At 44.1% G+C, this 26,860-nt stretch overlaps 1 long non-coding RNA gene and 1 pseudogene across 2 annotated transcripts in view; both read left to right on the forward strand.

The window, feature by feature from the left end:
• The first annotated feature begins 1,367 nt into the window (after positions 1-1,367).
• LOC132537198 (U6 spliceosomal RNA) lies at positions 1,368-1,468 on the forward strand (annotated as a pseudogene).
• A 5,254-nt stretch (positions 1,469-6,722) lies between these two features.
• Positions 6,723-26,860, forward strand: part of LOC132537021 (uncharacterized) — a 200,318-nt gene continuing 180,180 nt past the window's right edge. For both annotated transcript variants that reach the window (XR_009548537.1, XR_009548536.1), the window contains exons 1-2: positions 6,723-6,789; positions 9,615-9,678. This is a non-coding gene — a long non-coding RNA (uncharacterized LOC132537021). The remainder of the gene's footprint in view (positions 6,790-9,614; positions 9,679-26,860) is intronic.

The raw sequence follows: 26,860 nt of genomic DNA on the forward strand, positions 1-26,860 counted from the left end.
GGTCCCAGGGCCTCGCCCAGCATGTCCATGCCTGCGGCTCTGAGCGTCCTGAGGGTGAGGACCCGCCCGGGCAGCTCGAGGCCTGGCAGTGCGCCTCCCGCCCACCCCAACCGCCCGGGCAGGAGGGGACCCTGGTGGAACCCACCAGCCTGCCTTGGCTTCGGGAGTGGCCAGGCCCAGAGAACTTTCCGCGCGCCCGCCCATCCGAAATGTGCGCACTCTGTCCTTCCTCAGTGTGGCCCACGAAGGCTGTTTGGAATCCTGAACCTGGAGTTTGGCCTGGGGCAACATGGCGAGCCGGGCTCCCAGACTAAGGTGAAGGCCTGGGCGCGGGGTGTGGGTCCAGGTTGGGGGGTCTCCTCACACTTCTAGAACTGGAGTGTTTTCTCTGCCTCTGTCTCTCTCGGAAGAGACATGCATTTCTGAGCTGTGCCCCATGCTGGCTGGCTGGAACCCCTGTTGAGCCGTTTGCCAGGCTGTGGATTGGGTCTGGGCTGAGGGTCTGGCACTTTGCAAACTGCTGGTCCAGGGAGGCCACTCACAGCGCCCCCCCCCACCCCTTTCAGGAGGCCTGGGCCTGGCTGGGCTCCTTGCTCCATGGGGGGTGGGCGGGGGGGCGCCTGGGGCTCTTGTGTCTGCGAGGACAGTCCTGGGGGGACTTCAGTCCGCCTGCGCACAACAGGGCGGCCAGCGCACTGGCAGGTGGGAGCTGCAATAGGAGCTGGGCAGAGCCAGGCAGGAGCCAATCTTGGAGCTGGGTAGGAACCGGACAGGAACTGTGGTTTTAAAAAAAAGGAAATTAAAAAAAAGAAAAAAAATGTTACTTATTAATACCAAAAAGAGAAGCAGAGCATGACTATGGCACATGCAATGCTGGGGATTGAATTCAGGACTTAATGCCTACAGATCTACTGCCCTAGCCATTTTGCAATTCTAGAGTATAAATAGGTTATTTTATTTTTTTGTTGTTGTTGTCACCAAAGTCCCATTGCCTCCCTTTCTTTTTTTTTTCTTTTCTATTCTTATCCACTCTTTTTAAATTTTTATTTATTTTTCCTTTTGGTTTCCCTGGTTGCTTAACATTGTTGTGGTTATTAATGTCATTGTTGTTGGATAGGACAGAGAGAAATGGAGAGAGGAGGGGAAGACAGAGAGGGGGAGAGAAAGACAGACACCTGCAGACCTGCTTCACCACCTGTAAAGGGACTCCCCTGCAGGTGGGGAGCCAGGAGCTCTAACCACGAACCGCGATCTTTCCTCCGGTCCTTGAGCCTTGCGCCATGTGCGGCGCTTAACCCGCTGTGCCACCACCCGACTCCAACTGTCTCCATCTCTTAACACTTTTTAAATAAGATTATAATATAGTCCTAGCTTTGGTAGATATACTGAAATTGGCATGATACAGAGAAGATTAGCATGGCCCCTGCTCAAGGATTACACACAAATTCATGAAGTGTACCATATTTTTTCAAAAAAAGTTTATAAAATATATGTACACATATAAATAATTAAAACCTTTTAAAGAGCCAGTTAATGCAAGCTGGGAGGTGGTTCAGTGGTAAGAGGTCTGGTTTGCATGTGTTGGATCCTAGGTCTGTCTGAACCCTTTTTCTACATATGCTGGAGCTCTTTTAAAAGATTTATTAGTGAGGGAGAAAGGGAGGAGAAAGAGAGAGAGATAGAGAGAGAAAACACTGTAGCATCAGTCTGTAACATGTGATGCTGGTGGTAGAATTCAGAACCTCATGCGTGAGTCCAAAACTCCAACCATTGTGCCAGCCTCCAGGGCTGCAGATTGGCTTTTTTGAAAAAAATCATGGTAATATTGTTCTCTTAACTGTACATCTTTTAAGTAATACAAAGACTTTTAAATTTTTTTTCTCAAATATTGTGCCTGGGGATCAATCCCACCCAGAACCTTGCACCTGCATGGGACAGCTGAGAAGCCTCCCCGCCAGTCTCCATTCTGTATCCTTTAAGAGAGGGAGACATGCAAAGCACTGCTCCTCTATGCACGGAGTCCCTCCCATTGCCTGCCTGTGCTGTGCACTTGCGGTGTGGAGGATCAGACCCCCAGCCACATGCTACGTAAAGCATGTGCTTTACGCCCTGAGCCGCCTTCTGGTCCTGAGTTTGATTCCTGGCATTGCACGTACCATAATGATGCTCTCATTCTCTTTTATGAATAAAAAAGTTACGTATGTACTTGCATAACAATTCCCAGTTTTCCATAAAGCAATCTATGTATCTTTTTTTTGTTTGTTATTGGATAGCGACAGAGAGAAATTGAGAGAGAAGGGGGAGATAGAGAGGAATAGAGACAGAGAGACACCTGCAGACCTGCTTTACTACCTGTAAAGCGACTCCTCTGCAGGTGGGGAGCAGGGGGCTTGAACCAGGATCCTAAACGGTCCTTGCTCTTTGTGCCATGTTGGCTTAGCCCACTGTGCTACCTTCTGGCTCCCTTAGGTATCTTTTCTAAAGCCTGTTAAATCTAAAATGTTCTTAATCTTTTGAAGTAATTTCCTGATTCATGTTTTCTTGTCTTAAACATCTTAGTTCTGTTTAAGTTTGCCTTGTGGGAAGTCCCATCTGTCTTTGGTCTTGGTAATTTTCCAGGGATTGTAGTTGAATGCCAGCAAGAATGCTCCCAGATAAAAAACAAAGAAATTGCTCTGCATGTGCTTCGAGGTAGGCTTTACCAGAAGATTATAGAGAAAGACAGGTGTCAACAGCAAAATGCCAAAAGACTGCAGGTAATATATATATACATTTAAATGAAAGAAAGAAAGAAAGAAAGAAAGAAAGAAAGAAAGAAAGAAAGAAAGGTGGGGGTCAGGTGGTAGTGCAGGAGGTTGAGTGCAGGAGGTGCAAATCACAAGGACTGGTGTAAGGAACCTGGTTTGAGCCCCTGGCTCCCCACCTGCAGGGGGTCGATTCATATGTGCTGAAGCAGGTCTGCAGATGTCTTATCTTTCTCTCCGTCTCTCTATCTTCCCCTCCTCTCTCTATTTCTGTCTGCCCTATCCACAAACAATGACAGCAATAACAACAATAATAATAACCACAATAATTATAAAACAGCAAGGGCAACAAAATGGAAAGGAAAAAAAAAGATTTATTTATTAATGAGAAGGAGTAAGGGAAGAACCAGAGCATCACTGTGACATATGCAATGCCAGAGATTAAACTGAGAACTTCATGCTTGAGAGTCCAATGTCTTATTCACTGCACCACCTGTCAGGACACTGCAGATAAGATTTATTTAGTAGAATCACTTAACAACTGTTCGAAGAGTCACTCTGCACATGCCTTACATATGGGAGTCCCTCGGATTGATTTCTGGCACCACTGAACAGCAACACAGATACAGCAAGCCAAGTTCAGTGGATAGTAGATCTGTGCTTAGGTCTCTATCTCAAAATTGTAAGCATTGAACTGAGAGATAGCTTATTGGTAAATTGCATACTGCACATGCAGGAGGCCCCAAGTTTGATCCCCAACATACAGAAGTTCTGAGTGGTGCTCTATCCATAAAAATAAATAAACGAAGGGGTCCAGAGCTTGCTCCCCCAGTAGAGTGCACATCATATCACCATGCTTGCAGACTTGGTGTTGAGCCCTAACACAACATGGGAGCACCAGGCATGATGGCAGGTACTGTGATGTTTCTCACATGCTCTTTCTCCCACTTTTTCTATTTCATTTTTTTTAATTTTTAAAGTCAATTTTCTTTTATATATATTAATATATTTATTTATTATTGGACCGAGACAGAGAAATTGGGAGGAGAGGAGGAGTTAGAAAAGGAGAGAGACAGAGAAACACCTGCAGTCTTGCTTTACCACTTGTGAAGCTTCCCCTACCCCCTGCAGCTGGGGACCAGGGACTTGAACACGATTCCTTATGCACTGAAATTTCTGTGCTAAAACAGATGCACCACTGCTGGCCCCCTGTATATTTTACTCATTTATTATTTCCTGGATAGAAATTGAGAGGGAACAGAAGATGTAGAGGGGGAGACACAGAGAGACACCTGCAGCGCTGCCTTACCACTTGTGAAGCTTCTCCTCAGCTGGTTGTATCTTGGGCTTGAACCTTAGTCCTTGTGAATTGTAACATGTTCACTCCACTGGTTACATCACCTCCCGGACCCCATTTTTTTCATTTTAAATTTAAAAGGAGAAAACGTCTGTTGGCAATAGTAGAATTATATAGTATAAAACTGTTGTACTAAAATACATCGATATATTCATCTTTTTTTAAAGGTCATTTTGTGAGTGCACATGTATACTGTGAGAGGACCAATGTTCAAGCCCTTGATCCCCACTTGCAGGCAGAAGCTTCACAAGCAGTGAAACACTATCTTAATGTGTCTCACTTTCTTTTTCCACTCTATCTCCCCTTTCCATCTCTATTTCTTTCTGTCTTACCAAACAAAAAGAAAAAAGACTTTTTAAAGGTTACTTTATATTAAAAATGTTATTTCATTATTCTTGACCAAGTAAAAATATCTCAGGACATATAGAAAATATACTCCATTGAGAATAAGAAATAACTTGAATGTTTAGGCTCTCTGTGTCTGTGCCAGAAGGGGTTTGCTAAGAAGTAATGCTTGGGAAATGTGAATTCCTAGCTTCAAGTCTACCTACTGATGCTCCTCTGCAATCTGAGACCATCGCAGGCAAGGGATTAATATATCATTTGCACTGTCACTTACACTACTGCAGGCTAAAACAAGGGTAGGGAAAGTGGAAAGGACAAAAGTAGGAAAAACTAAGATATCTAAATCAAAGTGACTAGTGACAGTTACTATAATGCTTACTGTTATGCAACCCACTTTTCCTAAAATGCTACAAGGTTTATTACAAATAACTAAAAAATATGGGTATTTTGGGCTTCCACATTCTCTTTCAACCCCATTCAGGTTTTACTTTTGTTTCTAAAGATTTATTTATTAATGAGAGAAATAGGGGAGAGGAAGAAGGAGACAGCATCATTCTGACACATCTGATGCCGGAGACCAAACTTGAGACCTCACACCTAAGAACTCCAAAGCTTTATCCACTGGACAACCTCCCAGACAGTGGCAGCCTTTATTTTTTTATAATTTAAAATATTATGATACTTTGCTTACTTAAGAGGCAAAATATTTATACAATCTGAAGAGAACAAGAGTATACATACTTTGCTTATTTAAATGATACATACACTTTAGTAGAACTTACACATTTGAATAAAACTACATACATATGTAATTCAAAATCTAGGAAATATCGAAAAATGTAGTGGGGGAAAACCCCTTTCTTACCCCTTGACCTTAGACTCTATAAGTAGAAAATATTAGAGTATGGTTTTTTTAATGAATTAATTTATTTTCCCTTTTTTGTTGCCCTTGTTTAACATTGTTGTAGTTATTGATGTTGTTGTTGGATAGGACAGATAGGAATGGAGAGAGGAGGGGAAGACAGAGGGGGAGAGAAAGACAGATACCTGCAGACCTGCTTCACTGCTTGTGAAGTACCTTTCCTGCAGGTGGGGAGCTGGGGGCCAGAACCAGGATCCTTCTGCCTGTCCTTGCGCTTTGCAGTATGGTCTTGGTAGAGCTATTTATTTCTGAACCCACAGGGAGTCGTAATAAATCTATGTAATAATATGTTTTATTTTACAACTTGAAAGTATCTTAATTTCCATAATAAATTTCATAAAAATGACCTTTAAACCAATTTTCTCTTTAGAGAGTTATGATACAAATCCTGAATAGAAACAGCTTGAGAAAGAAGTTTGAGTTAACACATTAGTAAACTTGCTGGAGATTGGACTGATGTGGGTAAAATATAGCTTTTTAATTATTTTTATTTTCATGAACTAAAGAAAGGGGTAGAGGGGCACAGAAGCAGCACTCTAGCATATGCAGTGCTTGGGATTGGACTCTGGACCTACAATTTAGAAACTCTAATTTCTTCCATGGTGCAACCTACCCATCTTCAGAGATATTTTTCTTTTGTTCTAAAGATCTTATTTATTCATTAATGAGAGAGAGAGAGGAGCAGGGAGAATCTGCACATTACTCTGGTATATGTGGCACTGGGGATTGAACTTGGGACCTCATGCCTGAGAATCCTGTACTTTATCCACTCTGCCTCCTTCTCCCAGACCACTCATAATTTGGCTTTGATTGGAACTGGAACTACTGAAGAAACACTCTTGGGGGCTGGGTGGTAGTGCAGCGGTTAAGCACCCATGGCACAAAGCTTAAGGTTAGGGGTTGGGATCCTGGTTTGAGCTCCCCACCTGCAGGGATGTAACTCCACAAGATGTGAAGCAGGTCTGCAGGTGTCTGTATTTCTCTCCTACTCCTTGTCTCCCCCCCACCCTTAATTTCTCTGTCCTATCCAGCAACAATGATAAACAAAAAGAACAACAAAGGGCGGGGGGAGGGATGGCCTCCAGGAGCAGTGGATTTGTAGTGCAGGAGGCAAAAGAAAAAGAAACACTCTTACTCCATAAGTAAACCTGAGATAACAAGAGTCTTAAACAACTAAGTTCCTTCTACTCTTGCTCTTGTCAATTGTATGTGTCTGACCTTCAGAAATAGAAATCCTTAGAAGAAAATTTACAAGTGCCTTTTCCATTGTAGTAAAGATAGTGATTGTGTTAAAATGTGAATTCCTTTCTATCTCTGCACAGGTTGGAACAGGAGCCCAGTCAGAAAGAATTTGGACCTACAATTTTACCCAGAATAGAGTCACTGACCACAGGGTAGGATATGAAGTCCAAGATATTAAGGTAATATTACTGAATGTGCTTACTGTATCTTTGATTTATTAAGGAATCAAATTTCGGGGCCTGGTGGTAGCACAACAGGTTAAGCATACATGGTGCAAAGAAGCCACCTGGCAGTGGTCCCAGTTCATGCAGATGCATGTGGTCCTGGTGATACTGCGGGGCCCATCCATGCTGGCTCTGGGCACAGCTCAGTGCCCCCCATCTGTGCAGTACTTAGGGGCCGGGGAGCCCACAGTGTACCACAGGGCGGCAGCAAGGCCCCTGTGTCGCCCTAGTTACAACATCTTCACTGGAGTGACTGTCAGTGTCACCTAGAGATGCCTGCTAGCCATATGCTGCTGGGCATTTCAGTGTTTGTTTTGCCTTTCTTTTATATTATTTTTTATATATTCTCTTTTTTTGCCCTTTTTATTGTTGTTGTATTTATTAGTATTGATGTCATCCTTGTTAGACAGGACAGAGAAAAATTGAGAAAAGAGGGGAAGACAGACAGGGAGAGAAAGACAACTGTAGATCTGCCTCACTGCCTGTGAAGCAACTCCCCTACAAGGAGGGAGCTGGGGGCTCGAACTGTGATCCTTCAGAAGGCCTTGCATTTTTGCCCCACTTGCCTTGACTGGCTGAGCTACTGCTCAGTTCCCTTTTTCCCCGCTTTTTAAAAAAAATTATTTATTCCCTTTTGTTGCCCTTGTTTTATTGTTGTTATTATTTTATTTTTAAATATTTATTCGGTTTTGTTGCCCTTTGGTTTTTGTTGTTGTTGTTGTTGTTGTTATTGTTGTTTTGTTGGGTGGGACAGAGAGAAATGGAGAGAGGAGGGGAAGACAGAGGGGGGGAGAGAAAGATAGACACCTGCAGACCTGCTTCACTGCCTGTGAAGCGACGCCCCTGCAGGTGGGGAGCCAGGGGCTGAAACCGGGATCCACATGGTGATCCTTCTGCTTGCGCACTTGTGCTTAACCTGCTGCACTACCAACCAAATCCCCTGTTGTAGTTGTTGTTGTTACTGATGTCATCATTGTTGGATAGGACAGACAGAAATGAGGAGAGTAGGGGGTCGGGCGGTGGCGCAGTGGGTTAAGCGCACGTGGCGCAAAGCGTAGGGACTGGCGTAAGGATCCTGGTTCGAGCCCCCGGCCCCCCACCTGCAGAGGAGTCGCTTCACAGGCGGTGTTGTAGGTCTGCAGGTGTCTATCTTTCTCTCCCCCTCTCTCTGTCTTCCCCTTCTCTCTCCATTTCTCTCTGTCCTATCCAAGAACAAAGCAATGTCAACAATGGCAATAATAACCGCAATGAGGCTGCAAAAACTAGGGGGAAAAATGGCCTCCAGGAGCAGTGGATTCATGGTGCAGGCACCGAGCACAGCAATAACCATGGAGGAAAAAAAAAAAGAAAGAAATGAGGAGAGGAAGGGAAGACAGAGAGGGGAGAGAAACATAGACACCTACAGACCTGCTTCACTGCTTGTGAAGCAACTCCCCTACAGGTGGGAAGCCAGGGGCTCCAACCTGGATCATTACCCCCATCCTTGCACTTTGAGCCATGGGCGCATAATCAGCTGCACTACCACCCAAGTCTCCTTTTTTCGCTTTCTATATGCACTGAGTATGTGCTTGTCTCTGAAGGTCATGTATACCCTATGAGTTTTAGTCTTTTTTTTTTTTTTACCTCCGTAGTTATCATTGGGCTTGGTGGCAGCACTAGGAATCCACTGCTCCTGGAGGCTATTTTTACCATTTCATTGCCCTTGTTGTTGTTGTTGTTGCTATACCTGTTGTTGGACAGGACAGAGAGAAACTGAGAGAGGACAGGAAGACAGAGGGGGAGAGAAAGACAGACACCTGTAGACCTACTTCACTGCTAGTGAAGCGACCTCCCCCACACACATAAGGAAGTGGGGGCTCAAACTGGGATCTTTATGCCCATCCTAGTGCTTTTAGCCATGTGTGCTTCTCCCGCTGTGTACGGCCTAGCCCCCGGTATTTGCCTTTAATGACTTTGGTGTACCTTACTAATAATGAGACTATTTCTCATATAGACTCAGAATAATACTTTGATCGGACTTTTCAGGAAGCATTTCTTTAGATCATGTTCAGAGTTATATTTCTCTTTTAAAATATTTTTCATGACATGCCCGGTTTTATATATATGGAGACAGAGATAGAGGCAAAGGCAGGGAATGAGAGACAGAGAGACAGCGTCCCAGCATATACAGAACCTATCTGGCTGGAATGATCACCTAATCTGGCACTCTCTCCGTCTCAGGAGATGTTCTCATCCCTACTCCCAGCCTGTCCTGGGACCCTCTTCCTAGTAATTGCTACCTCTGCATTTTTCCTAGTTAACATGGATTTTTGATCATTTGAGAGTTGGTCTCTACTCTTGAAAGTTGCTCACACTTTCAAGGTGTTTCCCTCCTCCCCCCTACATTAAGGAGCACTTTAACTGCTATGTGGATAAAATATATTTCCTTGCAAGGGAGTATTTGAAACTATGATCTGTATTTAAAGTTGATTTACAAAGTGCTGAGTTTGCTAGAATATATATCTATCATTTACAAGGAAACAGTCACTGTGCAAGAAGAAATACAGTGTTGACAATAGTGTTTCAAGCATATAGTGTTCTTATGCACTCAGTCCAAGAGTTACTGAAATCAACAAAGTTTACTCTCAAACTGTAGTCAATTCTATGGAGCTAAGAGAATTTACATTTTTTACTTGCTTCATTTTTTGTGAACCTTTGGGAAGCTAAAGACAAGTTTTCTTCAAGTAGATCCTGTGAAAGGTGGGTTGTAACCCCAGTTTTTAAAAAAAATATTATTCAAGGTTCCTGCACAGCATCAGATGTGTCTGACTTCTAAGGAAAATGAGACCCCAGACACATTGATGGGTGAGTGTCAAAATATTTAAGTTGGGATGGTTGGATTTAAAATAGCAGTTCAAAACTCTCTCAATAGCAGCTGTTTAGTATTAAGCTTAATTGTCTTCACACATTTCATCCATTCTGACCAGCCCTTAATATGGCACAAAAATCAGAACTGCCTTGCTAAAAGTTTTCTTTAATACACTAAAGAATATACTTATTTGTACATCTGGGGAACAATATAGTTGCTGGATCTTTCTATTTGTTTTGTCATCTCAGTGTAATTTGTTTTAGGTAAAATAATTAAAATAATGAAAATAGAAACCAGGCATTGCACAATGTAAAGGCATCAATACCCCTGTCCCAAACTCACCTGTTACCAGTGTCTTTTTCATCCCATTTTCCATGTTTTCAGCTACATGTTCTCAGGGAAAAAAAACAAAACTCAGACCTGCTCCTCTGCACCTCTAACCACACTTGATGGTGTTGTTAGCCAAAGAGGTGAAGTCTCCTATTTTTTTCACCAAGAAGTGCTGTCTTGAAAAAAATATTTTGAGGGAGAGGCTGGGTGGCTCACCTAGTTGAGAGCACATGTTACAGTGCTAAAGGACTCAGGTTGAAGCCCCTGTTCCCCACCTGCAGGGGGGAAAGCTTCATGAGTGGTGAAGCTGTGCTGCTGGTGTCTCCCTCCATATCACCCCCATTCCTTCTCAATTTTAGGCTGTCTATCCCATCAATAAATATATAAAGATAATAAAATATTTTTAAATATGTATATTGAAGGGGCTGGCAGTGTACCTGGTTAAGCACACATAGTACTCAGAACAAGGACCCATGCAAGGATCAAGTTTCAAACCCCACTCCCCACCTTCAGGGGGGTCGCTTCACAAGAGTCGAAGCAGGTCTGCTAGTGTGTCCTTCGTTCTCCCTCCTCTCACCTCTCAATTTCTTTTTTTAAATTTTTTTTATATTTACTTATTTATTCCCTTTTGTTGCCCTTGGTGTTTTATTGTTGTAGTTATTATCAATGCCATTGTTGGATAGGACAGAGAGAAATGGAGAGAGGAGGGAAAGACAGAGAAGAGGAGAGAAAGATAGACACCTGCAGACCTGCTTCACCACCTGTGAAGCAAGTCCCCTGCAGGTGGGGAGCTGGGGCTCAAACCGGGATCCTTTCGCCGGTCCTTGCATTTGGAGCCATATGCGCTTAACCCGCTGTGCTACCGCCCGACTCCCACCTCTCAATTTCTGTATTATCCAATAAAATGAAAAAATAAGCCACCAGGAAAAGTGGATTCTTATTGAGCCCCAGCAATAAGTAACCCTGGAGGCAAAAAAAGGAAAAATCTGTTAATTGATTTATTCATTACCTCACTAATCATATCTTTCTCTCCCCCCTCTGTCTTCCCCTCCTCTCAATTTCTCTCTGTCCTGTCCAACAACAATGACAGAAATAAAAATCAATAATAACTAGAACAAAGATAAACAAGGTCAAAAAAAGGAAAAAATACCCTCCAGGAGCAGTGGATTTGTAGCATAGGCACTGAGCCACAGCAATTACATGGGGTGGGGGATTAAAGAAAAAAATAAAAAAGAGAGAGGGTGACTTTTAAACCTACTTCACCACTCATTAAAAATCCTTCCTGCTGGTGGGGAGTAGGGGCTCAAACCCAGGTCCCTGTGTATGGTAAGAGCAGTCAGCTGTGTGCATCACCAGCCATGCCCCATTCTAACATAGTTATCTAGTTGTCTGTTTTAGGTTGCTTCCATATTTTGACTTACCAACTATATAGCTATATAAACATAGCTGTGCATATGTCTTGGGACTAGCATACAATTAAATATTAGAAATTAAAGTACATATATATGTTTTTTAACAGACTATTATTATTGGAAAGGGCAGAGAGAAATTTAGAAGGGGGGGGAGGTGGAGAAGGCGAGAGACAGATATGCACCTGCAGCCCTGCTTCACCACTCTTGAAGCTTTCTCCAACTCAGGCGGAGATCAGAGGCCTGAACCTGGTTCAATGTACACTGTAACATGTGGGCTCAACCAGATGTGTCACTGCCCGGACCCTAAAAATATATATATATATATTCTTTATATATTTTTAAAATATTTTATTAATATTTCTTTATTCCCTTTTGTTGCTCTTGTTTTATTGCTGTAGTTATTACTGTTGTAGCCGTTGTTGGAAAGAACAGAGCGAAATGGAGAGAGGAGGGAAATACGGGGGAGAGAAAGATAGACACCTGCAGATGTGCTTCACACCTGTGAAGCAAAGCCCCTGCAGGTGGGGAGCCTGAGGCTGTAACTGGGATCCTGATGCCTGTCCTTGTGCTTTGCACCAAGTACACTTAATCAGATGCACTATCAGCAAACTCCCAATTCTTTATATTTTAATGAGAGATATACAAAAAGAGAAAGATCAGAGCACTGCTCAGCTCTGGGTTATGGTGGAGCTGAAAATTGATCCTGGGTCTTCAGAGCCTCAGGCATGGAGGCCTTTGACATACAGAACCATTATGCTGGCTCCCCAGCAGGGTCAGTGGAAGATAAGGAAGTTAGATGAGTGACATGCCTGGAGACAATCTGAGTATTCAAGACTATGGGAAGTTCTCAAAAATTGAGAAAAGTGGGCAGTTAGTGTGTCACCCAGTAGAGCACTTAAGTTGCCATGTTGGTGACCCGGGTTCCAGCTCCAGTCCCCACTCGCTAGGTGGGGATGGCGGAAAGTTTTAGAAATAGTAGAACAGTTCCGCACCTCAGTTCTTCATCTTTGTCTCTACATACATTCAAAATTAATAAATAAAATAAAGACAGCTGATGATGATGTTAGAGTCCTGTAGCTAATAATAGTAATAACATAAATGATATATTTATTATATATGAATAAAATAAATTAAATTAAATGAAGACAGCTGATAATGATGATAGAGTCCTATAGCTAATGAGCAGGAGCCATAGCATTAGCAACAACAATGAAACATCAAAAAGGAAACGACACATGGGCCTTTAGAGTTTTTCAAATATTATGAATAGGGTACAGAAAAAGTACAGGTAGTCAATAAATACATAAAAAGTACAGGTAGTCAATAAATACATAAAAATATTACACTTGTTATTAGGGAGGTGCAAAAGAAACTATAATGTTGATTGTATTTATAAGTAGCTTAAAAAAGTGGGTCACTATTGAAAAATAGTTACTGTTTTCATTGTTGTAATTATTGTTGTCTTTGTTATTAGATAGAATAGAGAGAAAAGGAGAGAGGAGGGGAAAACAGGGGTGGAGAGATAGATAGACACCTGCAGACTTGCTTCACCACCTGTGAAGTGACTCCCCTGCATGTGGGTAGCTGGGGATCCTTACGCCACTCCTTGCATTTCACGCCATTTGCCCTTAACCCTTGCGCTATTGCCCAACTCCCTGTTTCTATCTTTTTTTTCCTTTCAGAGAGTTTAAACTTTTAAAAATTTATTTATTCCCATTATTGCACTTTTTATTTTTTTATAGTTATTGTTGTTGTTGACCTTGTCAGATAGGATAGAGAGAAATGGAGAGAGGAGGGGAAGACAGAGACGTGAAGGGAAAGATAGACACCTGCAGACCTGCTTCACCAGTTGTGAATCAACTCCCCTGCAGGTGGGGAGCTGGCAGGTCTAACTGGGATCCTTACCCCGGTCCTTCTGCTTTGTGCCACCTGTGCTTTACCAGCTGTGCTACTGCCCAACTCCTGACCTTAAACTTTTATAATTATCGGGTATGGTCCTAGTGTACACAGGCTTTCATTTTTTAAATTTTGACAAAAGCATACTCTGATATTTTAGAAAATGTGTGCTTTTTATTTTGGAAATGCGTACTTGCTTGTTTAAAAATGTCACTTCTCTTGAAAGAATGTTGGGTGTTATATTTTCTAAAGTTCTTAGTAGGCAGTTAGTACTAAGTTTTCCTAAAAAGAGAAAGGGCAGTCAGGTTGAACAGTGACCTTCGTTTCCCCAGGATGCCAGTTTTGACCTGTGACCTTCTGATCTACATGTGGTGTACAGATGCCAGTGTCAGCATAATGAGTGGCTATTCCATGACCATTTGTCCCCACAATTGGTGACTATCTGGGAAGTGCTGGGCTAAGGAGTCTTTAAAAGGCTAGTAGCTGAGGGCCTATGGCAGTAGAGGTGTCACCTTGAACTTTGCAGTGAAATGTGCTGATCACAGTAACAGCCATCCAGAAGCCCAAAGTGCGCCATCTTTAGTCTCTGCTACTGTCTCCTCCTGGGCTGACTGTAGACTCAGCCATGTCCTTGCTCTGGCCCATGGAACATGGACAAATGGGAAGCAGGCAGAGACCTCAGTGGCTGTCTGGCTATGGTATGGGAGCCCTTCTTCTGGCACTGAAGAAGCTAGGTGCCACCCTGTGGAGATTTGGGGAACAGGCAACACACAGAAAATAGATCCAGTTGAGCTATGAGCTGCCTGCAGACACATGGGACCTCAGCTAATGCAGAGCTGCCCAGAGGAGCCCACCAAGGTTTCATCTGAGCCCTGAGCAAAGAGAGGGGCCATATAAGGTACAGAGTCAGGGAGTGATATTTATTATAGTAATACAATCAACAAGAAAATACAATAAAAGACTCTATAACTACATACATACAGTGAAAGGAATAAGAGAGAGATTTCTGTGAAAAGACCTTCAAAGCAGGATGTAAGAAGGGATCAAGGAAGATGCCTCAAATGAAATGAGCTGGATGTGAGATGTTGACATTTTTCATTGTGACCCCACTAGACAAAAAGTTTAAAAGAACTGCCTTAGTCAGAGGGCTTCATGTCTTCCACCAGGAAGTTTACACATAGATGGCAGGACTGAGAACTAACTCAAAATCCTGCAAAGGATTAAGAAAATAATTGTTCTCAGTTGGATATCATAAAGTAACAGGGAAAAGAAAGGGTCAGTTCTAGAAAGGGGAAGCTGTCTGTAGGCATTTCAGCAGACACCCAGGTGGCCTCACTGATTGTAGATTTTCCAGGGGAGCCCTGAGCCATTATCAGCTGAGTAGGTTGTAGGTAGGGGGCTCTCTGAATCCCATTTGGAGAGACCTGAGATGTTCCATCTCTGAGCCTTTCTGGAGGCGTCACTCTCCCGGATTGGAATTAGCAGTCTGTCTTACTGTCATGCCTGAAATGAAAAACAGAGAGCTGTCTTAGTTAAATCACATTGTCATATACTAGCTTCTTCTTGATTCCTGAAGAAATAAGTTAAGCCAAAGAGAGTATTTCTCCATGGAGATAAATATATGAAAGGGCTAAGTGGTGGCCACCTGGTGAGCACACATGCCACAGTGAACAAGGACCTAGGTTTTTGCCCCTATCCCCACCTGCAGGGGGGAAGCTTCAGGAGCCGAAAAGCAAAGCTGTAAGTATCTCTCAATTTCTTCCCCACTGTCTCTCCCTCCCATCTGAATTTCTATCGCTAGCAATTAGGTAAATTGAATTATTATCAGAAGAGTTAAATATATTAAAACCTAGTCAACATTTCCTCTCAACACAGCAAGATTCTGCAGCCTCCACCCAGAATGTGCTGTCACCAGGACAATGAGTCAAGTCCTGCCATTGTTGGGATGTGATTCTCTTGTCCTGTTTTAATCAGCCAGAAACCTTTGTCTCACACAGACTAGTTGCTCGAATTAATCTCACATGGCCTAAGGTCACCCAGACTCATGGTGTAGATGAGGTGTGTCCAGGAGCCTGGTCACCTTTGTACCACTGGCATCAGTCAGGAAGGAGGTGCCTACCTCTAGCAGGATCAGGGGACTTGGATGTAGGGCCTCACTCCTCCCTGTCTTCCTTGTTAAGCTCTGTGTGGCTGCTGGTGCACAACACGGACATGATGCAGGAGAACTGAGTGATGGTGGCCTTCTCCTTCTGGTGTAGCAGATAGACACAGTCCATGATGTCCTCCACTGCCAGATTCACGGGGATGATGGGGTGGCTCAGGGCATAGCTGTAGAGTGACAGCTTGTGGGTGGCCCTGTCTCCATAGCCCATCAGGTATTCAGTACTGAGCTCAGAGGCAGTGAGCTCTAGCAGAGGCAGCCATGAGGGGGCACTGTGCAGACGGTTGAACACGGAGCTCTGCCTGATGCTTTCCACATCATGGAGGGTGGTGTCAGAGTCATCCCTCTGGTCCACAGCCACCAAGATGCTCTTGTGGTGGCCTCTGTCAACAGAGCTGCCCAGGGTCCAGGTAGAGTCACCCCCAGTGCAGAGACCTGTGATCATAGCAGTGGGATTAGCAATGGACAAAGTAGGGGCCCTAGGGAGCAGAGCAGAGGCAGTGAGAGCATGAAGGACGTGGAAAACCAAGGGGTCGAGCGTCCACTTTCTAACTGAGACCTTTGTAGAGGGACAGATGGAGGTAGCAAACCCAATTATAAGAGTATGACATGATTCCTGCATATTAGCAGGAAAATCTTTGAGGATTTGGGAAAGGAGACCTGGACTCCCTACTTTTGATTGAATTTGAAGGTGTATATAACTGGCCTTGGCTTTTTATTGGAGAACTTAAGAGGTTTCTAGAAACTTGGAAGTAGAAGTTATCATGCTGGGTCACTATTAGTTCTGGTGTATATTCTGATCCCATTTCCATAGTGAGGCTGGTTTTCAGTATCATGAGCTTGATTTCAAGAGGGGAGAAATGTCCAGAGAGGTGGCACTGGCAGCAAAGTGTTCAATTTCCCTCTCCTCTGCTGGCCCTGAACTGAGGTCTGGGCTTGTGGAGGAACTAACCTGGGGTGTCCTCAAATAGCTGCTCCAAAAGGAAGGACTCCTGGTGGCTGGAAGCCAAGCCAGAGATTTCCTGATCCTGTGACTGGTCCTCAGTCACCTGTAGTGGAGCCATTCCATTTTTATAGTGATATTCTCTGTCTGTATGGAGAGGAATCCAAAATAGGTTCAGGCTGAAGTGGTCGTAATGAGCCCATTGTGACCACAGGATGTAGCTAGAGCATGGCAAGGGAGCTGTGTCTTCCTTGGAGATGTGCATGTTTTTCTGTGGGACTGCTGGGTCCCTGCCAATCTCCCCACCCCCTTGGGATTGATTTTCAGTGTCATGAGCTTGTTTCAAAAAGGAGGTATGACTTGGCAGGAGGCATGTACAGGAACCCAGCTGGTCTCCACATGTGAGGCTGTGGGAGTCATCTGCTTCTAGTGGAAGCCCCTCAGTGGCTGGCGTTTGACCCCCTTCATGTTTATGCAGATGTTTGACACCTACATGTAGAGAAACTCCCATCTAGGTCCAGGCTGACCATGAAGAGACTCACCTCACTGTAGAAGATGACACATGGGCCTTCTTTGGACCTTCTGTGCAAAGAAGGCTGTGTCTCTGTGTCTCTGTGTCCAAGAGTCTGACAGGAGACCCTGCCCTAGCATGTGCCCCAAGAAAAGAGTTGACAAAGTAAAGAGGAAGATGTTCTTATACATCCCTGTGCCTGGAATGCAATGAATTCCTCATGAGGAAGAGCTTTATATATCAGTCCTGTCTGCCACAGAGAAGTAGAGAAGCAAGGACTGTCATTAGAGCCTGTTACAGAGTAGTAGTTGGTCAGTGTCTGTTGAATTCATGGAGGCCTACTGCTTGCACTTTTCCCTGTCAGAAGGTATTGAAGCTAAGCTGGAATCCATTTTTCCTGATCCTTTGTGGTTAATGTCTCACTCCAGTCAGCCTCTTAGATTGCCCTGACACTCACCTGCAGGTGGCTCTGTGGTTTCTTCCATCCTAGAACTCACAGACCCCTGACCAGTTTCCTCAGAGTCCTGGGAGAGAAAGAAGTCAGGGTCACAATAAGCCTTTGGAGTGAGCAGTGGAAGAACACATTTCCCAGCAGCTCTGTTTCCCCCAGAGAGAGAGAGAGAGACAGAGACAGAGAGAGAGAGAGAGAGAGAACCCTGTGTCCAGTATCAAACTACTTGACCCCTGGGGGTGACTGTGGTTTAGAATCACCACTGTAGATTTACATGAATACTTGGATTTTCAGTGCATGTTTAGAAGTGTGATGACAAGGGTATTTGGATTCGTTCCTGCATGCTCTCTAGTCTCAGGATATGCACACAGGTAACTCTCAGTTGAGAGTAATTTGTAATTTAAAATGTCAGCTATCTAATCAAATACTTTTAAAAATATATATCTTCCCCCCACTAGAGGAGAAGAATTTCCTGGTGTTTGAAGAGGCAGGAAACTGGCATCAATGCTGCAGAGTGAAGGCCAACCCTGACATGATGCAGATTTCAAATTATGCAAAAGAAGAAATAAAAAAGAGAGAGAGAGGGCTAGGCAGTGTTGCAGCTGTTTTGGCACACACCTTACCAAGTGCAAGAACCAAGGATTGGGTGCCACTACCCTGCCAGAAAGCCTTATTATTGACATACTAAGCTGATAATGAAGATGAAAATTAAGGAGGAATTGGTTTGAGATAGGTCATTAAAAATAATCCCATTCTAATGCAGTAAAGAATTGTAAAAAGAGCACACAGTGTACAAGGGAAATGCAGACAGTATCCATAGGTCAAGTATATATGTAAGTGGATCTTATGAGAATATCATAGTGGGATCTCCTAGCATAATGGTCATGCAAAGAGACTGTCATGCCTGAGGCTCCAAAATCCCAGGTACAACACCCTGGATGACCATAAGCATTAAGCCAAAGGTGAGCAGTGCTCTGGAAAAAAAAAAGAGAAAGAAAGAAAGGAAGGAAGGAAGAAAGAAAGAAAGAAAGGAAGAAAGAATCCTCCTCAGGGCCAGGCAAGACAGTACACCTAGTTAAGTACACACATTACTATGGACAAGGACTCATGTTCTAGCCCCGGGCCCCACCTGTAGGGGGACAGCTTCATGAGTAGTTAAGCAGTGCTGTAGGTGACTCTGTCTCTTTCCTTCTCTATCTCCCCTCCCCTCTCAGTTTCTTTCTGTATCTATCCAAAGTAAAACAAAGAAACAAAAAAACTCCAAGGGAAGAATATGGTGTCCCATATCTGAAAATGGGGAAAGATTTAAGATGGGAAAGAAAAGATATCCGAGGTCACATGATGGAAAGACTCTAACTGAATGAAAAGTACCTTTACAAATTTGAGAAGATACTCAGAATTACTTTGTTCAAATTCACATGACTCAGTTCTTTAGCCCTCACCTCCTCAATTCATTAAGCATAATCAGCTCCAGGCCCTGCCCCCAAATGGAAGCTCCAATGTATCTCAAGGTTTGTGAGAACTATGAAGTTATCTCTTATGGGAGACACAGGGATTTGGAGTGGGGTGAGCATGGAACTCTACCCGTATACGTGGATAAGCTTATTAACCATTATTCAGTCACTGCTGAAAATGTGGGTAAGAGAATGTCTTAGTTCTCCATAGTAAATGTCTTAGCTATTGTACTGCAATTCCAGAAACCAAATGATACGCAGAGCTCCTGGCTGTCATTCTCTTCTTTTTCATTTTCTTTAATAGCGGGGAAACGGGGGAGAAAGGGGTAGAGAAAGAGAGAGAAACCTGAAGTACTGCCTCACCGCTCATGAAGCTCCCCTGCCACAAGTAGGACTCAGGGACTTGAACCCAGGTCTCTTGCATGGTAATGTGCACTCTACCGGGTACACCACTGCCTGGTCCCTCCTAGCTTGCTTTTGGTCCAGTAGCATAAAGAAAAGTGAGGTTGTTATTTTTTCTTTAATTAGTAGAGTCACCCATTCCAGGAGGAAAACATCCACAGGGAGCAATGCAGACCACTCTGTATATGCAAGACAGGGTTGCATTCAGTCTAAGCTCCCTTTTTTGTGTCTATAGAGAAGTGTGTGTAAATAGGAAAATACATCCGTCCGGGTGGTATGTGCTGAATTCTTCCCTCATCTCTAGACCACTTTCTGTGTAACGCAGGAACTTGGAATGTAAGTTCTAGTCTTAGAAACACTCACACAGGTGCGTTCTGCCTCCTTTTGGTTGATATCCAGGTAGTCCAGAATGGCGGTATAAATTTTGCTAATAGATTCCACAGTGACCCAAAAGAGAGAAGGAGAAATGAGCTGTTAGACTATTATCAAATGAACTTGTGTTTTGGCTAATCATTTCAGCATTTTTCAATGGTTTTTCAAGATATCAAGTTTTTAAAGATACGTGCAAGACTTAATGAGAATAACAGTATGCAAATGTATTTCTGGAGAATGAGACAGATCCCAGAAAACATGTCTGTGGTGTCAGGTCTCTGAGACCAGGGCTGAACACCCCATCCTCCAGGCCTGCCTGGAGTCCAGGCCAGAACCTCCCTGGGCTGTAGCTCTGGCAGGTTCATTTGCTTTGAGAACCAGCCCATGGAGAAACCTGCCCTTAAGTCAGGGCCATTTAATTCATGGTGCAGGGTGATGTTAGCTCCCATCACAGCATGAAGAGAAGGGGGACAAGAGGGAGGGGCATTGACTGCTTGGACTCTGCATTCTGAGAACTTGAAAATTTGAAATACATGAAATAAGGACATACTCAGAAAGCTCGTTATACCATTGCTCCATCTTCTCATCTGATCTGAAATCCAAGAGAAGGGGAGAAAAACAGTTAAAATGCACATTCACACAAACATATTATGAGTGTTGGCCAGTGTAAACAGCATCATTGATTGTTATTGGTGGGACTGTGTGATCCAGGAGTCCTGTCCTGGTCACGGTGCTGAGGGGCCCTGCTCTTTGACAGTTTGCTGGGTTGGCAAGGAAATCTTCTAAATGGAGGAGAAATTGGATTTAGGGCCCTTTGGTGGTGCTGGTGGTTAACTGCACATGCTACCATGCACAAGGACCCGGGTTCAAGCCCCTGGCCCCCACCTGCAAAGGGCTTAGCAGCTACATGTGTTTGCTTGTATCAGAGCCAGTGGGAGCCAATGGAGAGCACAGAGCTGTCCTTGTGGGGGTCAGAGCACCTGTGGCTAATAGACCCCCAGATGGAGCTGTGCTCCCCCTAAGAGTCATGAGGAGACAGGCAGGGCCTAGCTGCAGTCTTACTGAAAAGAGACCACGAAGCTGCGGTCAGCCCAGCCTAAGACCAGTGATGTGTGGGCTCTTGTGGCTTTCCTCATGTTGGGTTCCACCCACATGTCCATCAGGGGTGCCAAGTACTTGATTCGGAAGTGACTCTTGTACCTGGAGAGGGAATAGAGCACAGCACTGTTAGCTTGCATCCCAGCGATCTGGGAGTATCTGGGTTTATCCTGAGGAGATGGTGGGTGTGTTTCTTTCTTTAATTTTTTTACTGGGGAATTAAAGTTTTACAGTTGACAATAACTACAATAGTTTGTGCATGCATAACATTTCTCAGTTTACCCTGAGATTTTTTCACATAACAATACAACCCCCACTAGGTCCTCTGTTATCCTTTTCCAGGATGTGTACTCCCCCCACTCCTCCACCCCAGAGTCTTTGACTTTGGTGCATTATACCAACTCCTTGGAGGGAGGTACATACTTCCTGTTGGAGATGAGCAGCACGTTGGAATATAGGATCAGCTGCCTTTTCTGCCACTTCCGACCCTTCTGGAATTTGCCAGTGCCCATGAACTGGATATGGCCATAAGGCAACACTAGGATGTTCTCTTCCAGACTGCCCTCCTCCATAGAAGAGCTGCAACACAGCAGACCCACAGGGCAGTTTGTCTCTGGCAGGCAGGACACGGGCTCATTCTGATGTCAGCCCTCACAAAGCATTACAGAGGAGTCTCAGTCCCCCAGAAGAGCTCACTAGCCAAATTCAGGAGTCTTGAGCTAGACAGAGCTCCTGTGATAGTTGAGGTCACTCAGGGCTGGTAGTAATGGAGGTCTGCTTCAAGGAGAAGGCACAGGGCCTGTAACTTCAGTGTCAGGGGACAAGAAAGTAGCAGAGTCTCAGGACCTGGTAGAAAGGAGACACTAAAGGGAGTGGGGGGGGAGTGAGGGTATTGGGGCCCTGGTGCTTGGTGCTGGGAGAGGACCTGAGTGGGGGTGAGAGTATTCTGCAGACACCCTGTGTCAACAAATCACACTGTAGTGAATTAACACTGACCCCCAATATAAGGATAAAAAAAATGTAAGGGGACACTAAGAGGTCAAAGGAGAGAGGATGAAAAATGTTTTAAAGAACCAACTCAGGGACACAGGGCCAAGGCCTGAAGGCAGCACAGTGTCTACAGCGTTGTCAGAGCATAATCAACCACAGTATCATCTGCGGTTTTAGCCTTTGTGACTCTGCTTCTTTCCCTACCCATTCTTCTACCCCTTTCTTTCCTCTTTTCTTCTTTTCTCTTCTTTTTATTCACTCTTCCTCTCTCATGAAAATAATTTTAAACAGATCTATGTGTGACCTATAGGGGTCAGATAGCATCGATCCAAGAGTGTGAATAAGTCATTCCATTGTGGTCTCAGGTTAACATACACACTTAGATAACAGGATTCTGGAAAACTTACTCTAATCTTCTTTAAGTCAGTCATCACTTTGGGGTGGAGGGGGGCAGGAATCACATGATCAGCCAAGAAGAAACCAAGCATTCAAATGTTTCTCAACTCAAGGAAGTACTAAGCTATTCCTTGGCTGTGCCCGGAGTAAGCCCACAAGACTCTGATGCTAAGGGGTCAAGCCTGCTCTCTGTCATCAGCAGAAGGGAATCTCATGAGCACAAGTAACTGTTGATGACTAGGGCTGAAGCTGAGATTCTGTCAGTAGGAATCGCATAGAGCACCTCCTGGGACCACCCTCCTCCTCCTCTGCTGGTCACACAGGGCATGTGAACAGACTCTACCTTAAGCAGGGCAGCCAGCGCAGACACGCTGAAAGCCTCGAAGACTTTCTGGTAGATGCAGACATCCTCTACTCTTCACTCCTTGACAGGAAAGTGAGAGCTGGGCACAGCACTTTGTGCACTGTTCAGCTCAGTCTCCAAGACTGAAGATTCCACTGTAGCCAGGGACCCTGGCCTGTGATATCAGTGGTCAAAGGTCATCATCATAACTGACAGCTGACAGAGTGCCCCTCTAAAGCCAGTTACACCTACAGCTTTGAGTCTTTTAATCTTTTCCTTTTGAGATGACTATAGACTTCCAGGCTTTTATTGGAAATAATAGAGATGCTACAAGCCTAGCCCCTATTTCATGCAGTGGTCATCTAATTATATAATACTAAACAGAGTAAATATCACTGTAGGATATTCACATGGATGCTGTCAGAGACACACTATTTCCAGGAGCGTGTGTGTGTGTGTGTGTGTGTGTGTGTACACACACACAAGCACAAAGGCAATGTTATCCTCATAAAACTATTTTGAAAGAATGAATCCATTGGCAAATGAGTTGTGGACATTCTTTGATGTCCTTCAACTCTAGTGTAAAAGACCCACATTCAAGGAACCATTGGAGGACTTGATGTAGCCTAGAATAGATGCCTTAGCTTCTTGGTATGTTTTCTCTTTTATTAATTAATTTATTTATCTTAATGAGAAAGATAAGTGCAATGCTCAGCTCTTGCCTTTGGCGATGGGATTGAACCTCTGAAAGGACCCCAGATCCTCACACATGAAAGTCTTTCACTTTCTTTTTTTATTATTTTATTCATAGTTCACTGAACAGAGATAGAAAAAGTAGAGTGACGGAGATGGAGGGAGAGAGGAGAGACATCTGCAGCCCTGCTTCAACTGCTTGTGAAGCTCTTCCTCTTTAGGGTGGACCCGTGTCTGGAACCCAGCATGTTGTAACTAGTGCTCTGAGCTAGGTGCATCCCAGCCTTCTATTACTTCTTGTCTTAAACAGCTCTGTAGGATGCACTCCATCTGATCACAGACAAGAAATACCCAGATTAACATCAGTGAGAGAATCACTGTTCAGAAAAAACAGGGTGTTGAGCACCAGACAGTGTGCTTGTGTATGTGTCTGCTTGTGTGGAGAGAGAGGTGGGGAGAAGCCTGTTCTCACTGTCCTGCTGCATCATCTGAGTGCTTGACCAGGCTGAGTGGTTCCTCAGACTTTTCTTTCTTTCTTACCTTCCCTTAATATAAACTGTTTGAAGGAAAATATGACATTCTTACTAATGATGTGATGGTTGAACAATGCTTTTCCTCACTCAGTCCAGGGAAAGTGAGACAGATGTTTGTCTTTGCCATAAGGAACAATTAAAAGATTAAGGAAGCAATGGATCACATATACAAGATTTCCCTCATGCTGCTGGCACACTGGTAAAGTACAGTCAGGTGGCCGTGATGTCATTCACTTCCCTTGTCTGTCAGAGACTCATTGGCACTTCACTTCTAAAAGGTTCAGGCAGATTGGCTTTAGCTGCAGTTTTGGAATTCAGCCTCTTGAGGGCACTCATCACCTACACAGGGAAGCAAAATGAACAAAACTCACTCAGTTTTTTTCTTCAAGTACTTACTTAGAAAGGAGATTCTTCTAACAGATCCATTCACATAATTTAATTGTGAATGATCAACTTATAACAGTGCATAATGTTGAATAAGAATCAGAAATTCAACATACATGTAGATTGATATTAACTGTCAGCTGGAGGCAGTCTGCAATATTTTGTAAAATGATTTTTTTCTATGGATTATGTTTTTCAGAACTTTGGAATGATTCCATTCCATACTTTAGAGATACATCTGGATCTAAATTTACACAACACTTTTTTTGTTTTTTTATATTTATTTATTTATTTTCTTTTGTTTTGACCATGTTTTTTGTTGTTGTTATAGTTATTATTATTGTTGTTATTGATATTGTTGTTGTTAGGACAGAGAGAATGTATAGAGGAGAGAAAGACAAAGAGGGGAGAAGAAAGATAGACACCTGCAGACCTGTTTCACCGCCTGTGAAGTGTCTCCAGCAGTGAGGAGCTGGGGCTTGAACTGGGATCCTTAGCCAGTCTTTGCGCTTTGTGCCACATGAGCTGAACCCACTGTGCTCTCACCTGACTCCCTACACAACACTTTTTATGTGTCCAGCATTAACTACCACAATAATAGTTTGAGTTTCCTTAGGACATTTGGGGTCAGTTCTCTTTCTTGTGTCCAGGGTTATAACCGCTGTGGCTTATTGCAGGCACAGGAATCCACTGCCGCTGGTTGCCATTTTTTACCTTTTTTTTTTTTTTTTACTAATTCCCAATTTTTTTGGATAGAGCAGAAAGAAATTCAGAAGAGAAGGAAGGATGTATATGTATATGTATATATATAGAGAGAGGCCTACAGACATGCTTCTCCACTTGTGAAGCCTCCTTGCTGCAGGGATGAGCAGGACCTGGAAGGACCTTGACCATGTACTGTGTGTGCTTATCTGGGTGCACTACCGCCAGCCCCATAATGGAGTGATTAAATGCACAGCTTTTTACCCTACAGCCTAGAGAAACACCAGTAAGTGCTCTCTTACATCTTAATATATCATTCATATAGCCATTGAGTAATAACTTTGTCTCCTACATTTGGGGCCAAGATTGGAACATGCATTTTTCTTTACATAGTTGTCTGCAAAGGAGATTCTGCAGATGAGAAAGAGGGAAAGGATCCAGCAGGAGGCAGCCTTTTCTGGCCTCAAGTTTCAAGATTGAGCCCCAGGGGCTGGTCAGCTCCTGACAGCCAACTCCAGAGAATCTCCACAGGGGTGCTGGGTGGTGGCTCACCCTGATGAGAGCACATGTTTTCATGCCCAGGAACCTATAAAAGGTTAGGACAGTAAATATCCAGGAGTCTGGAGTTGGGCTGTAGCGCAGCAGGTTAAGCACACGTGGCAGGAAGTACAAGGACTGGCATAAGAAACCTGGTTCAAGCCCCCGGCTCCCCATCGTGAAGTGACAGGGGAGTCACTTCACAATTGGTGAAGCAGGTCTGCAGGTGTCTATCTTTGTCTTCCCCCTCTGTCTTCTTCTCTCTCCATTTCTTTCTGTCCTATCCAACAACAAGGACATCAACAACAACAACGATAGTAACTACAACAATAAAAGAAGGGCAACAAAAGGGAATAAGTAAATATTAAAAAAAAAAAAAAGACAGTAAATGTCCAAGAGCACTGGCTGCCCTCTGCCTTGGTTTTTTACAGTTATGTGTGAGAAATAGTCAGATAGCTTACTGGAAACAGTCTTTCACGTATTGGCTTAGATAGCAATCCTAAACTCTAGGACATCTTATATGAATGTCCCCCCAAGTTTGAAGGTAGACAGTCTACAGGGCATGATAGAAGGTTAAGGATGTACTGGTGGCCTTCAACTTCTCTAGAACCAGAATGAAACAGCTTATGTACTCCACCACTATGTTCTCAGGGAAGAAGGGGGTCTCCTGGGTAGTAGCTACTGTCCGGTAGCAGTTTGGGTCGTCCCTGTCCCCAGAGGCCATCACAGATTCAGGGGTGAGCTCAAGGTCCTGAGGAGGAGTAGATTTGGCCATGTTGGGGCCATGGGCGTGTGGTATATGGTGGAGTGCTTGCAGCTAAGTTTCATTATCATTGATGGTGGCGATGATGTCACTGTTCTGGTCCACTGCCACCAAGAATCTGTGATGGATGGTATCTGATGACAGATTGTACAAGGGCCTGGGATAACCCACCCTCCCCCAGCAAATAGACCTGTGACATAGCAGTGTGTTTAATGATGAGCTCAAGTGGCCACTCTGTGTGCTGAGAGGAGGTGGAGAGCCAGGCAGCCACCAGGCCCACTTTCTAGTTGAGAGCATTATAGAAGGAGAGAAGGAAGAAAGCCCAACCAGTCTTAAGTCCAGGAGAATAATGTACCTCACCATGGAAATATTTGTGCATGGGCTGATGTATGAGATTTGACTTCTCTACTTTTAACAGGATTTAAGATTTCGTAGGTGGAATCCAGATATATTGTGTTATTCATCTTTCACAGGGAGAATGCCTGTAGAAAGAACGCCCTGTCCCTTGACATACAGTCCTACCTCCAAGGACACCTCTATGAGCAAAGACAGAAAGCAGAGAGGGCACTGAGTCTTGTCACGTACTGTTGTCAGGCTTCTGCCTTTTGAATGGACAGTATCTGTTGCAAGAGTCACCAAGGCCTGGCAGTGGTGCACCTGGTAGTGCACACAGAGGAGCCGGGGGCAGGACCTTGTTTTAAGTCCCTGGACCCTAATCCTGGGTGAGGGGGAGGGAGAGGAGAACACCTCCCAAGTGGGGGAGCAGTGCTGCTGATGTCTGCCTTTATCCTTCTGTCCCCATCTCTA

Source organism: Erinaceus europaeus, chromosome 2 (assembly GCF_950295315.1).
Source record: "Erinaceus europaeus chromosome 2, mEriEur2.1, whole genome shotgun sequence".
NCBI classification, from domain to species: Eukaryota; Metazoa; Chordata; class Mammalia; order Eulipotyphla; family Erinaceidae; genus Erinaceus; species Erinaceus europaeus.